The following is a 14,457-nucleotide window of genomic DNA, read 5'->3' as shown; positions in this document are numbered from 1 at the left end:
TGCATTTAAGAGCAGTTGGAGGCCACAGAATGAGAGTAGAGTTGTATGGCATTGGAGCTCATCTGGAGGTTGGGTAACACATTGTCCAAAGAGGGGCCAGAAGTATACAGAATGGTGTCGTCTGCTTAGAGGTGGATTAGAGAATCACCAGCAGCAAGAGCGACATCATTGATGATGTCTACAGAGAAGAGAGAAGAGAAGAGTCAGCCCAAGAATTTAACCCTGCGGCACCCCATAGAAACTGCCAGAGGACCGGACAACAGGCCCTCCGATTTGACATACTGAATATCAGAGAAGTAGTTGGTGAACCAGGCGAGGCAATCATTTGAGAAACCAATGCTGTCGAGTCTGCCAATAAGAATGTGGTGATTGACAGAGAGCTCATTGAAGTCATTAAAGCCTTGGCCAGGTCATGATGCTCTATGATACTTCCCTAGCTCATTAAAGCTCTATAGTACTATGGTCAATGGTACTTCCCTAGCTCATTGAAGCACAATCCCTAGCTTTAAAGCTCTATGGTACTTCCCTAGCTCATTGAAGCTCAATGGTACTTCCTAGCTCATTGATGCTCAATGGTACTTCCCGAGCTCATTAAAGCTCTATGGTACTTCCCTAGCTCATTGAAGCTCAATGGTACTTCCCTAGCTCATTGAAGCTCTATGGTACTTCCATGGCTCATTAAAGCTCTATGGTACTTCCTAGCTCATTGAAGCTCAATGGTACATCCCTAGCTCATTGATGCTCAATGGTACTTCCCTAGCTCATTGATGCTCAATGGTACTTCCCTGGCTCATTGATGCTCAATGGTACTTCCCTAGCTCATTGATGCTCAATGGTACTCCCTAGCTCATTGAAGCTCAATGGTACTTCCTAGCTCATTGAAGCTTGTGGTACTTCCCTGGCTCATTGAAGCTCTGTGGTACTTCCCTAGCTGAAGCTCTGTGGTACTTCCCTAGTTCATTGAAGCTCAATGGTACTTCCCTAGCTCATTGAAGCTCTGTGGTACTTCCCTAGCTCATTGAAGCTCTATGGTACTTCCCTAGCTCATTGAAGCTCTATGGTACTTCCCTAGCTCATTGAAGCTCTGTGGTACTTCCCTAGCTCATTGAAGCTCTATGGTACTTCCCTAGCTCATTGAAGCTCTATGGTACTTATTTAGCTTATTGGCATACAGCAGAAGAAGTGCCAGGCATAGTGAATATCTCAGAGGTCAATTAGTAGCCACCCTTAACGGTGTTGTCAGAAACCGAATGTTTCTGGTTCTCAGGGATACAGAATTTTCAATCTAACTTCCGTTTCCCCTAAAACGGAAGTGGGAACTCCGCCCAGGTGCTTTGCTTCGTCTGCCTTGTTTGGTTAATTAGTAGCCAACAATGACTTGGCACCTCCTCAAAATCAAAGCCGTGTTAATTTACTAGGGAGAGAGAGCGTCCACAGTTATGACTCAGACAGTCAGTTTGACTAAAACTCATTAGAGTTGGGGGTAATTTGAACAGGAGCACTACGCTACACCAAATGATCGTTATCACTTTCATTGGGAGTTGGGAGTTCATTGGGAGGCCAACCATGCATTGATAAGGGTATGGCTCTGTGTTGCCCAGTTTTAATCTAAGATAAGATCTCTTCAGTAGCCCTAATGAAACCAACTGAGAAATAATGTCTCATAAATAATTTATTTATTCTGTAAAATGGAATACTTTCTCATCACAAGTGGCACCAAAACCTCCCTCTCCCAACTTCCTTCCATCTGTCCTTCCTTTTCCTGTCTCTCTCCCATCTGGGAGGAAGTGACCTGTGAACCATAAAGATGACCTGAATATTTATATCTTATAAGAATATTCAGAAATGCAATCTAATTGCTTTTGATAATCTGCATATCCCTTCTGTCGCTTCTGTGAAACTGCGCTAATTTTGCCCTTGAAAAACGCAGTTATTTTATTCCGATAATTATTGAGTGTGCCAATTTACCCAGGATGCATTAAGTGTTCAGTCTAGTCTTCATTTTACATTCCAAGGCAACTGGCACTGGGACTGGGTATCACTCACCTCTTATGGGTGGGTTTATTGGCCCTCATCTCTTCCACTAGCCTAAAACTAAATAACTAACAAACAGATATACACAGAGGACATGTCCTGACTGTCGGGCAAGATCAGGTAACTCTAGATGACCAATGCCATTGTTTATTCAGAAACCTGTGTGTTTTGTTTGTTTGTGATGACAGTTAAAGGCCAGGAGGTCAACTTTCCTGAGTCCACTTTGGCGTTGTTAGAGTCTTAGTGGGTCAGCTTTGGGAATTAGGCTACAGTATTGCATGTGTGATTTACAGAGTACAGTCGTGGCCAAAGGTTTTGAGAATGACACAAATATTAATTTCCACAAAGTTTGCTGCTTCAGTGTCTTTAGATATTTTTGTCAGATGTTACTATGGAATACTGAAGTATAATTACAAGTGTCAAATACTTTTATTGACAATTACATGAAGTTGATGCAAAAAGTAAATATTTGCAGGGTTGACCCTTCTTTTTCAAGACCTCTGTAATCCGCCCTGGCATGCTGTCAATTTACTTCTGGGCCACATCCTGACTGATGGCAGCCCATTCTCGCATAATAAATGCTGAGAGTTTGTCAGAATTTGTGGATTTTGGTTTGTCCACCTGCCTCTTGAGGATTGACCACAAGTTCTCAATTGGATTCAGGTCTGGGGAGTTTCCTGGCCATGGACCAAAAATATCGATGTTTTATTCCCCGAGCCACTTAGTTATCACTTTTGTCTTATGGCAAGGTGCTCCATCATGCTGGAAAAGGCATTGTTCGTCACCAAACTGTTCCTGGATGGTTGGGAGAAGTTAATCTCAGAGGATGTGTTTGGTACCATTCTTTATTCATGGCTGTGTTCTTAGGCAAAATTGTGAGTGAGCCCACTTCCTTGGCTGAGAAGCTACCCCACACATGAATGGTCTCAGGATGCTTTACTGTTGGCATGACACAGGACTGATGGTAGCGCTCACCTTGTCTTCTCCGGACAAGCTTTTTTCCAGATGCCTCAAAAAGTCGGAAAGGGGATTCATCAGAGAAAATTACTTTACCCCAGTCCTCAGCAGTCCAATCCCTGTATCTTTCCAGAATATCAGTCTGTCCCTAATGTTTTTTTTTGTGGAGAGAAGTGGCTTCTTTGCTGTCCTTCTTGACACCATGCCATCCTCCAAAATTCTTTGCCTCACTGGGCGTGCAGACGCACTCACACCTGCCTGCTGTCATTCCTGAGCAAGCTCTGTGCTGGTGGTGCCCCGATCCCGCAGCTGAATCAACTTTAGGAGACGGTCCTGGTGCTTGCTGGACTTTCTTGGGCACCCTGAAGCCTTCTTCACAACAATTGAACCGCTCTCCTTGAAGTTCTTGCTGATCCGATAAATGGTTGATTTAGGTGCAATCTTACTGGCAGCAATATCCTTGCCTGTGAAGCCCTTTTTGTGCAAAGCAATGATGACGGCATGTGTTTCCTTGCAGGTAACCATGTTTGACAGAGGAAGAACAATGATTTCAAGCACCACCCTCTGTTTGAAGCTTCCAGTCTGTTATTCAAAGTAAATCAGCATGACAGAGTGATCTCCAGCCTTGTTCTCGTCAACACTCACACCTGTGTTAACGAAAGAATCACTGACATGATGTCAGCTGGTCCTTTTGTGGCAGCGCTGAAATGCAGTGGAAATGTTTTTTTTTGGGGGTTCAGTTAATTTGCATGGCAAAGAGGGACTTTGCAATTCATCTGATCACTCTTCATAACATTCTGGAGTATATGCAAATTGCCATCACACAAACTGAGGCAGCAGACTTTGTGAAAATGTATATTTGTGTCATTCTCAAAACTTTTGGCCACGACTGCACAGGAGACCTTCTTCCCTTATACTGTAGACATGAATAACCTGCTTCACACTGGACTGACTGACAGTCCACCACAACCACAGGAGGCTGTTGAGGGAGAACAGCTCATAATAATGGCCGGAACAGAGGAAATGGAATGTCAACAAACACCTGGAAACCATGTGATACCATTCTACTGGTTCCGCTCCAGCCATTACCACGAGCCCGTTCTCCTCAATTAAGGTGTCACCAACCTCCTGTGGTCCACAACATACCCAAGGGTCTCTTCTTGATTATCAAAGGGTGCACAGCATTTAAATTCATCAAGTAGTAAAAATACTGTTTAATATGGGGAGGACAGGCTCGTGGTAATTGCAGAAGCGGAATCAGTGGAATGGTATCAAATACATCAAACACATCCATCCTTACCTCTGCAACCTCCACTGAAACATAGATATACAAAACCTAGAATGGTGTAGCAGTACATATTTTTCTGGACAGGGAAACTGTGGCATTGCTCTTAGTTGAGCATCATGGTCATGTCCACCCAGGTGCGTACCTCGGCGACTCCGGTGTACACAGAGGGGGTAGAGGTAGAGCAACCACTGCTGCCCCAGAACACAATACCGACCAGGCTCCACACCTTGTTCTTCTCACAGACCAGGGGGCCACCGGAGTCCCCATGCAGGAGGAAACACCTTTACCACCAGCACAGATCATTTCATGAATCATGTTGCCCCAGTGCTTCTTGCACTCAGCACCCTGCTGCAGTTTTGTTGGGATAATTGGCAGGCTGGTAGCTGCTCATGCACCAGCCTGAAGTCACACAGGTCATGCCAGGGGCGAAGTTGTCTTCATACGAAGCCAGACACACGGGGACACTTTGGCGCTCAGGGTGGTGTGGGGTGGCCAGCTTGATCAAGAGGATGTCATTTTTGATGGTGCTGGGGTTCCACCTGGAGTGGGTGAACACTTTAGCAGGCTTCAGGATCTGGATGGCCTCATTGCTCATGAGCATGTCGTGCTCGCCGGTGGGAGGTCTTGACATCGCAGTGAGCAGCAGTCACCACCTAGTACTCGTTTGTCAGGGAAACTCCACAGAAGTGGGTGCCAGATTGCTGCCAGGAGTGGGGCACAGCCTCCTCACCATTGATGAAGCGGCCATAGCCACAGGAGAGAATGCGGGGTACCGCAGACGTAGGCGGCGCTTACAAACGCGAGACAGGAGACGAACCAGAGAAAAGCCATTGTGATAACGCGACAGTCTAGAAGACAGAGATACTATTTATCTCCAAACCCCATCCGCCTGTAACCAATCAGAGACTGTGGTGTGTCCAACCCTCCCAAAAGCCGAGGGTAGCCATGGTAGAATAGTAACATCCTGCTGGAACCAGTCTGATGATTTGGGACTCAGACTGATAAAATTGTAAACTTAGCAATCAGGCTGGTTCTACAATGCTAGGGGGATGTCCAGCTGCTTGTCAATGCTGGGCAATCAAACAGTTCTCAGTCAAGTACCAGGAGGGCGAGACACTGCTCAAAACGGCCTCTTATCTTAGCTTAATGCTAATATAACAAAACATTTTTTAAATCATATTTTTACATTTTTGATTATTGTGTGCTTGTTGACATTTACTGCATTTATTGAAAAGAACTAGGAACATAAGCATGGACTACTGTAGGTAGCTATGTTAGCTAACAACATATATTTGGAAAAGCTAGGCACATGCCAAAAATTAGCTGTCTAGCTAGCTCACTTTGCTAGCACAATAGCTGGCTGTGAAGATGGTTAACAAGCTAGCTGAAGCTAATGACATGACTGATGCTAACAAACTAAGCGAGATAGATAGTTAACGTATAATGCATTATGCTCTCTGGCCTTATACCAAGTAGTATAAGATAAGTGTATTATAAGACATTATAAATGCATTTATAAGGCCTTATATGTATCCCTCATTGAAAGTGTTACCAGTCAGTAGGATGGTTGGTCCTTTGTCCAAGAGTGCATGTGTGTATTAATGCATGTGTCGGCAGGTATGTGTGTGGCTGTGCATTGATTCTCTTCCTCAATAGTGTGCAGCGATTTCTACAGTCACACACAGCAGATACATCACAACATATGCATCTGGATCGAAATGAGTATAACATCCTGGCGTTTTAAAGAAACGTTCTACTTTTCACATATTATAAAACGTTATATTTTCACACATCCAAAATGCTGACTAGAACGCATGTATGGGTATTCAGACACGGTCTGCATCTTTACTTTGGATAGAAAGGTAGAGCGAGAGATGGAATTAACACTTCCTGATTAGCCTTGTTAAAATGGCACATGTTGTTATGTGTCTGCTGTATGTGACTGTTGCAAACCAAACGCTAGGCTAGATACAAGGTTAGGTCATGCCTTAATAGAAGCTTATTGCTTTTCTTTGTCATTTGCTGTGGCATATCAAGAATAGCGTCGTGAAACTTTCAGATAGAACAGCAACAAGTATGTTTGCATCATACCCTTGGATTATCGATGATATTCACACAGCTGGAATGCTGTTTCAGCCAATCAGCATCCAGGATCCAAAATACCCGGTTTATAATAGCCCTTATACACTAGGTTTTAAGTCTTGTTAATGATTCCGTGCTACTGTAGCTTTTTATTTATTAATTTTTTAATTTTAAAATCCGAAACATACAATATACTTGCAGTGAAGCTGCTCAACAACTACATCATACCAGTCATCTAACAGACTCCCATTCAGAGCGACACACAGAAGCATCCAGGATCAATGCCCTGCTCAAGGGCACGTTGACAGATCTCCCACTAGGCCAAAAACGTGAACCGGAACCCTCCAAGATCCCCTCTCACAGTTCCCAAATAGCTGTCCCTCAACCATTCGAGACCCCTAACGCTAGCAGTGGATTCAGTCAGCAGTAACCCGACTGTGGTAACACTTTACGTTCCTCTCGTGTACTAAAATATTACGTTGTGAATGTAGTAATCATACAATTACTGCACAATAATATTTTTATGTTCAAGTATGTTTATTGAATGTCATGTTCAGTTCAGACCAATGGGTGGCACTCTCAGTCTTGGTAGCTAATGTTTAGTTGTTGTACATTACATAGTAATATATAGAATGACATAGCAATACATAGTGTGACATAACAATGCATAAAATGACATAGCAATATACAGGATGGACAGGGACGCTGCAACATGGCTCTTAGTTGGCAGCCAGGGTCTGGTCCACCCAGGAACGGAACTCGGTGACGCGGGCATACACAGCGGGGTAGTGGTGGAGCAACGGCTGCTGCCCCAGGACACAATACCGACCAGGGTCCAGACGTTGTCCTTCTCACAGACCAGGGGGCCACCGGAGTCACCCATGCAGGAGGTAGCACCAGCACCACCGGCACAGATCATGACGTCGGAGATGTTGCTCCCCCAGTGCTGCTTGCACTGCTCGTTGGACAGAAGGGGCAGAGCAGCCTGCTGCAGCTGGTTAGGGGTGCTGATAGCATTGTAGCGCAGCAGACCCCAGCCGGAGGTCACACAGGTCATGCCAGGTGCAAAGACGTCGGCGGTCTCAGCCAGGCACACCGGGGACACATTGGTGTTCAGGACAGCAGGGGTGGACAGCTTGATCAGGGAGATATCGTTGTTGATGGTACTGGGGTTCCACTTGGGGTGGGTGAACACCTGTGGGTGAGGAGAGGGGGTGCGGTGGGTTGAGGGAAAGAAGGGACGGTTAGAACTGAAACCTTTATGAAATGGCGAGTTCAGGTAGGTCTACAGGACGACGTTGCGCTGACGGATCACTGATCGGATCAGCTGAGCTGGCGGGGGATAGACTGATCCTAGATCAGCACCTGAGGGAACTTCTACCCAGATCTATAGAGGAGGATGTGTGACTGTGCTGTACCTTAGCTGGCTTCAGGATCTGGATGTCCTCAGCGTTGTTGCCACTGCCCTTCTTGTGCTCTCCAACGATCACGCGGTGGTAGGTAGCGACGTTGCAGTGAGCGGCGGTGACCACCCAGTTCTCGTTGATCAGGGATCCCCACAGAAGTGGAAGCCGCTGGTCTGCTGCAGAGATACCTGCCAGGGCCAGGAGTGGGGCACAGCCTCCTCACCATTAACGATGCGGGCATAGCCAGACACCTCGGGCTTGATGGCGGGGATGCCACAGCCTGGTTACATGAGAATATTTTGTAAACACTTAGCTCATCATGTTTTATAACAACAGTAAATGCTCTGTTTAATGCAACATACTCAACCATGGGCATCCAACGTACGGAAGTGTTTCCAAATAACATCACCAAGTGCTAGCAATGTAGCAGAAGCACATAATGAGAACAGTAGTGGTCCAAGACCAGAGCCTTGAGGAACTCCACAACTTACTTTTACACTTTTAGCATTAAAACAAGGGTTAAGGGTTAAATCAAGGAGGTAACACTGTAGGTAAAGAGAAGGTGTGAATACTCACCGTAGGCGGCGCTGATGAAGGCGAGACAGGACACGAACCAGAGGAAAGTCATTGTGAGAATGTGACAGTCTAGTGGACCGGGGACCCTATTTATTCCCAAACCCCACCTGTCTATAACCAATGGGAGACCGAGGTGTGTCCATGGTAGAATATTAACCTCAAGGAGGGGAATGATGTATCCAGCTGCTTATCGACGCTGGGCGATCAGACTGTTCTCAGCCATGTAATAGGAGGTTTAGAGCAGTTATCCAAACATGACCTTGAGTGCTCTCAGAAACTGTGCTCCAAACGACCTCTTACCATCATAGAGGGAAAGGCCCCCTTCCCACTCAACCCTATTACGATGACATTTTAGTATTTGTTTTAGCAGACGCTCTTATCCATTATCCAGAGTGACTTGCAGTTAGTGCAGTCATCTTAAGATAGCTACGTGAGACAACCACATCTCACAGTCATAGTAAGCACAGTGTCCTCAATAAAGCAGCTATCAGCAAAATCCCTGCTAGTAAGACAATGACAAGTGTGAGTGTTAGTGCAAGAAAGACAACCTCTCCTCCCCCTCATTTTGTAGTACATCTCCCAGGGTTCATTGAGACATAGGAAGCAGTTTGGATACTTTGTAAGATAAACCATTAGATATAGTATTTGGAACATGTTGTTTCTTTAGGAAAGGGTCATTGGAGTATTTAGATCAATGGTTGACTGTTGACTGTCATTCGATATACTGTATCCAACGTCATTTTAAATGTATTTTCAAAACAGAGATGTACATGTATAGCTCTGAATAGTGCTAGAGAAGGTTTTAGCTAACAGTTTATATGCAACCCTTTATACAGTGTTGTGTAAAATTCATATTGCATGATCATGAATGAATTTGAGTCTCATGTGGAATCATTTGGTATTTTCTTGTTATTTTTCTCATTTTGTAGTGATGTGACCCTATTTCCTACATGTGTCCTTGGTTGAACTGATAACACATGTCCATTCCCTCTCCACTGGAAAAAACACACCTGCAATTCAAAACCCCAGATAACAACTCTCTAGGGTCCCTTTCACTATGTGTTCCTCTTGTTTTAGGCCTTTGACTTATATCACTGAAGATTATTACATACTAAAACCACTTTGTCCTCGATCCTTACACCTCTATCAGGCTAACATAATGTTACCTATTGCTATCAGGCTAACATAATGTTACATATTGCTATCAGGCTAACATAATGTTGCCTATTGCTATCAGGCTAACATAATGTTACATATTGCTATCAGGCTAACATAATGTTACCTATTGCTTTCAGGCTACCATAATGTTACCTATTGCTATCAGGCTAACATAATGTTGCCTATTGCTATCAGGCTAACATAATGTTGCCTATTGCTATCAGGCTAACATAATGTTACCTATTGCTATCAGGCTACCATAATGTTACCTATTGCTATCAGGCTAACATAATGTTGCCTATTGCTATCAGGCTAACATAATGTTGCCTATTGCTATCAGGCTAACATAATGTTGCCTATTGCTATCAGGCTAACATAATGTTGCCTATTGCTATCAGGCTAACATAATGTTGCCTATTGCTATCAGGCTAACAAAATGTTGCCTATTGCTATCAGGCTAACATAATGTTACATATCACTGTTAATGTTTTGTTGTGCTATGCATCTCAGCAATTGAGTTGATGATGTTTAAATATTACATACAGGATTACTCACCTGAATGTTGAACTTTTCTTGTGAGTGTTTTTAGCGAAAATGTGTTTAACATTTTTATATTTGTGTAAAACAATGAAAGCATACTAATGGTTTGATGGTTGTGTTAAATCTTTTGGGAGATTTGAATGTCCCTCATTGTGTCAAACCAATTGAGACAAAATGAATGTCTAGATTGTCACGGCCCGTCCATACTGTCATATTAACAGTTAACAGTAACATCAGCATATTCGTTTTTTCCTGTTTTAAAAATGAAAACAGTAGCAACTTAATGTGACCCAATGGAACTTAATGTAAAGTGTGACCCAATGGAACTTAATGTAAAGTGTGACCCAATGGAATGTAATGTGTGATCCAATGGAGTGCCCAATGGAACTTAATGACCCAAAAGTGTAACTTAATGTGACCCAATGGAACTTAATGTGTAAATGGAACTTAATGTGACCCAATGGAACTTAATGTAAAGTGTGACCCAATGTAACTTAATGTAAAGTGTGACCCAATGGAACTTAGTGTAAAGTGTGACCCAATGGAACTTAATGTAAAGTGTGACCCAATGGAACTTAATGTAAAGTGTGACCCAATGGAACTTAGTGTAAAGTGTGACCCAATGGAACTTAATGTAAAGTGTGACCCAATGGAACTTAATGTAAAGTGTGACCCAATGGAACTTAATGTAAAGTGTGACCCAATGGAACTTAATGTAAAGTGTGGAACTTAGTGTGACCCAATGGAACTTAGTGTAAAGTGTGACCCAATGGAACTTAATGTAAAGTGTGACCCAATGGAACTTAATGTAACTTAGTGTGACCCAATGGAACTGGAACTTACTTAAAAGTGTGACCCAATGGAACTTAATGTAAAGTGTGACCCAATGGAACTTAATGTAAAGTGTGACCCAATGGAACTTACTGTAAAGTGTGACCCAATGGAACTTAGTGTAAAGTGTGACCCAATGGAACTTAATGTAAAGTGTGACCCAATGGAACTTAGTGTAAAGTGTGGAACTTAGTGTAAAGTGTGACCCAATGGAACTTAGTGTATAGTGTGACCCAATGGAACTTAATGTAAAGTGTGACCCAATGGAACTTAGTGTAAAGTGTGACCCAAATGTGTGACCCAATGGAACTTAATGTAAAGTGTGACCCAATGGAACTTGTAAAGTGTAACTTAATGTAAAGTGACCCAATGGAACTTAATGTAAAGTGTGACCCAATGGAACTTAGTGTAAAGTGTGATCCAATGGAACTTAGTGTAAAGTGTGACCCAATGGAACTTAATGTAAAGTGTGACCCAATGGAACTTAATGTAAAGTGTGACCCAATGGAACTTAATGTAAAGTGTGACCCAATGGAACTTAGTGTAAAGTGTGACCCAATGGAACTTAGTGTAAAGTGTGACCCAATGGAACTTAGTGTAAAGTGTGACCCAATGGAACTTAGTGTAAAGTGTGACCCAATGGAACTTAATGTAAAGTGTGACCCAATGTAACTTAATGTAAAGTGTGACCCAATGGAACTTATGTAAAGTGTGACCCAATGGAACTTAGTGTAAAGTGTGACCCAATGGAACTTAATGTAAAGTGTGACCCAATGGAACTTAATGTAAAGTGTGACCCAATGGAACTTAGTGTAAAGTGTGACCCAATGGAACTTAGTGTAAGTGTGACCCAATGGAACTTAATGTAAAGTGTGACCCAATGGAACTTAATGTAAAGTGTGACCCAATGGAACTTACCCAATGGAACTTAGTGTAAGTGTGACCCAATGGAACTTAATGTAAAGTGTGACCCAATGGAACTTAGTGTAAAGTGTGACCCAATGGAACTTAGTGTAAAGTGTGACCCAATGGAACTTAATGTAAAGTGTGACCCAATGGAACTTAATGTAAAGTGTGACCCAATGGAACTTAATGTAAAGTGTGACCCAATGGAACTTAGTGTAAAGTGTGACCCAATGGAACTTAATGTAAAGTGTGACCCAATGGAACTTAGTGTAAAGTGTGACCCAATGGAACTTAGTGTAAAGTGTGACCCAATGGAACTTAATGTAAAGTGTGACCCAATGGAACTTAGTGTAAAGTGTGACCCAATGGAACTTAATGTAAAGTGTGACCCAATGGAACTTAATGTACTGGAACTTAGTGTAAAGTGTGACCCAATGGAACTTAATGTAAAGTGTGACCAATGGAACTTAATGTAAAGTGTGACCCAATGGAACTTAGTGTAAAGTGTGACCCAATGGAACTTAATGTAAAGTGTGACCCAATGGAACTTAATGTAAAGTGTGACCCAATGGAACTTAATGTATAGTGTGACCCAATGGAACTTAATGTAAAGTGTGACCCAATGGAACTTAATGTAAAGTGTGACCCAATGGAACTTAATGTATAGTGTGACCCAATGGAACTTAGTGTAAAGTGTGACCCAATGGAACTTAATGTAAAGTGTGACCCAATGTAACTTAATGTAAAGTGTGACCCAATGTAACTTAATGTAAAGTGTGACCCAATGTAACTTAATGTAAAGTGATCCAATGGAACTTAATGTAAAGTGTGACCCAATGGAACTTAATGTATAGTGTGACCCAATGGAACTTAGTGTAAAGTGTGACCCAATGGAACTTAATGTAAAGTGTGACCCAATGGAACTTAATGTAAAGTGTGACCCAATGGAACTTAATGTAAAGTGTGACCCAATGTAACTTAATGTAAAGTGATCCAATGGAACTTAATGTAAAGTGTGACCCAATGGAACTTAATGTAAAGTGTGACCCAATGTAACTTAATGTAAAGTGTGACCCAATGTAACTTAATGTAAAGTGTGACCCAATGGAACTTAATGTAAAGTGTGACCCAATGGAACTTAATGTAAAGTGTGACCCAATGTAACTTAATGTAAAGTGTGACCCAATGTAACTTAATGTAAAGTGATCCAATGGAACTTAATGTAAAGTGTGACCCAATGGAACTTAATGTAAAGTGTGACCCAATGGAACTTAATGTAAAGTGTGACCCAATGGAACTTAATGTAAAGTGTGACCCAATGGAACTTAATGTAAAGTGTGACCCAATGTAACTTAATGTAAAGTGATCCAATGGAACTTAATGTAAAGTGTGACCCAATGTAACTTAATGTAAAGTGTGACCCAATGTAACTTAATGTAAAGTGTGACCCAATGTAACTTAATGTAAAGAGATCCAATGGAACTTAATGTAAAGTGTGACCCAATGGAACTTAATGTAAAGTGTGACCCAATGGAACTTAATGTAAAGTGTGACCCAATGTAACTTAATGTAAAGTGATCCAATGGAACTTAATGTAAAGTGTGACCCAATGGAACTTAATGTAAAGTGTGACCCAATGTAACTTAATGTAAAGTGTGACCCAATGTAACTTAGTGTAAAGTGTGATCCAATGTAACTTAATGTAAAGTGTGACCCAATGGAACTTAGTGTAAAGTGATCCAATGTAACTTAATGTAAAGTGTGACCCAATGGAACTTAATGTAAAGTGATCCAATGTAACTTAATGTAAAGTGTGACCCAATGGAACTTAATGTAAAGTGTGAAATGTAACTTAATGTAAAGTGTGACCCAATGGAATGTAACTGATAATGTAACTTAATGTAAAGTGACCCAATGGAACTTAATGTAAAGTAATCTAATGTAAAATGTAAAGTGTGACCCAATGGAACTTAATGTAAAGTGTGATCCAATGTAACTTAATGTAAAGTGTGACCCAATGGAACTTAGTGTAAAGTGTGACCCCAAAGGCCTTAGGCGTTGTGACCCTGGAACTGTGCTAACCAGTCAGTCCTCAATAGAACCTTATAGTAAAGTTGATGAACTTAATGCAAGACCACATGCTTTGTAAGAGCCACTCACCCCGACCACCTGGCTTTTACCCTGATTTACTGTGTGTTCACTATGATTAAAGCAGTCCTTTGTTCATTAAACACCCTGTTGTTTTCTTTGTGTCCGTCCGAGTTCCTTAACTATTTCCCAATGTCGAACTTAAGCAGAGGCCAAGCGAATGTAAAGGTAACCACCAGCCTCGAACGTTAATTGATCTCAATGACTAAGAATGAGTGTCCCATTGTAAACTATGACTTTGCCTGGAGGAGTTTCCTGACCACTTCCTCTGTAGGGTTTTTAATATTCACTTTTGTTCATTAAGAATGTGTTTTTATTTCTGAAGTTAAAACACTCTTTTTTTTTGAGGGAGATCAGTCAAGATTCAGTATGAGATTACGGTGAAGTGGCACATTATGGTGAGGAGAGTTGCTTTCCAGTTAAGGGCTAACTTAAGCCGTTACATGCTTCAAAAACATGTGGTTATAATATAGTAATATAATGGAAATAATATAGTAATATAATGATAATAATATAATATAGTAATATAAT

The 14,457-nt window shown here is 42.0% G+C and overlaps 1 protein-coding gene and 2 pseudogenes across 1 annotated transcript in view; 1 reads left to right on the top strand and 2 right to left on the bottom strand.

The window, feature by feature from the left end:
• LOC118380966 (neuron navigator 3-like) overlaps nt 1-14,457 on the top strand; it is a 280,541-nt gene that overhangs the window by 120,742 nt on the left and 145,342 nt on the right.
• LOC127924321 (chymotrypsin B-like) lies at nt 4,383-5,110 on the bottom strand (annotated as a pseudogene).
• LOC127924320 (chymotrypsin B-like) lies at nt 6,880-8,410 on the bottom strand (annotated as a pseudogene).

Source organism: Oncorhynchus keta, unplaced genomic scaffold (assembly GCF_023373465.1).
Source record: "Oncorhynchus keta strain PuntledgeMale-10-30-2019 unplaced genomic scaffold, Oket_V2 Un_contig_3943_pilon_pilon, whole genome shotgun sequence".
Taxonomy (NCBI): Eukaryota; Metazoa; Chordata; class Actinopteri; order Salmoniformes; family Salmonidae; genus Oncorhynchus; species Oncorhynchus keta.
This window is presented reverse-complemented; position numbering and strand designations above follow the sequence as displayed.